Source organism: Microtus ochrogaster, chromosome 22, assembly GCF_000317375.1.
Source record: "Microtus ochrogaster isolate Prairie Vole_2 chromosome 22, MicOch1.0, whole genome shotgun sequence".
NCBI classification, from domain to species: Eukaryota; Metazoa; Chordata; class Mammalia; order Rodentia; family Cricetidae; genus Microtus; species Microtus ochrogaster.
The window spans coordinates 25,671,271-25,672,190 of NC_022023.1; the positions used below are offsets into that span (position 1 = coordinate 25,671,271).

Consider the following 920-nt stretch of genomic DNA (forward strand, 5'->3'; position numbering starts at 1 on the left):
CAGGTTGCTTTATTCCCCAGGTGTCTTTTGCTTTCCAAGCCCCTGCTGGAAAGGAGTGGCCAGGGACGGGGCCCAGCGGGAGTGACCCGGTCGCTGTCCAGGCTCGGACACAGGTGTGGCCCTGACCACAGTGAGGGCGTGGCGAGCCGACGTCTGGGTCACGCACGAGGCCAAGGACCTGGCCTCGGCTCGGAGCGTCTGGGTCGTCCCGCGGTGCCCGGACTCAGCTGTGGCCGTGGACCAAGCGCGGGGACCGGTCACGCGCCGCGACACCGGAGCCCGGGAGCCCGGGCTGATCCAGGAGGCGGTGGGGGCGCGACGCCGCCGGCCCGCCACGCCCAGGCCCTCATCAAGTGACCGGTATCCCTTCCAGGAGAACACGGCCGAGGGAAGAGCGCTCCAGCCTGCAGCCCCGGCGCCAAGCCGCCGTCATCTCCTTCCTGTGCCGGGTGATCTGTCTCCTCACCCACCCGGAAAAACATAGTCCGCCCCTCATGTCCTTGTGAAACAGCGATAGCTGTTCACACGGCGTGACTCTCTTGACCTGTCCCCTTGTCTCTCCCATGCCAAACCCTTCAGGACCCACCGAGAGGAGAAATCAGCCCTAAAGGGGGACCTCGAGAGAGAGAAGAAAGAGAGGAAGCCAAGAGGAAGGGAGAGGCAAGGCCGGCGGAGGGACACCAAAGCGTCCACGCAGTGCGCACGCGCGCCGCGAAGAACGAGTTCCGGTCTGGCCAAGGCCTGACTCCTAAAAATAGCCCCGGTGTGGGGATCCGTGCGCGGATGTCCCGGCGAGTCCCGGGTTGAAGGAGGCGGCTCCGGGCGGCGCGGAGTGCTGTGGCGGGCCGGGCCGGGGCTGCGGCTTGTGCGCGCCCGCCGGCTGTAGCGGAGACCCGGTGAGGGGCCGCGGGCTGCGGGGA

General features: G+C 68.0%; 1 protein-coding gene across 5 annotated transcripts in view; it reads left to right on the forward strand.

The window, feature by feature from the left end:
• The first annotated feature begins 204 nt into the window (after window positions 1-204).
• Mef2a (myocyte enhancer factor 2A) overlaps window positions 205-920 on the forward strand; it is a 120,655-nt gene continuing 119,939 nt past the window's right edge. For 3 of the 5 annotated variants that reach the window (XM_013350223.2, XM_013350222.2, XM_026784407.1), the window contains exon 1: window positions 206-896. The gene's annotated coding sequence lies outside the window, so the exon portion shown is untranslated. Of the gene's footprint in view, window positions 897-920 lie in introns of all 5 variants that reach the window. The other 2 variants (XM_013350225.2, XM_013350224.2) reach the window with 1 other exon arrangement.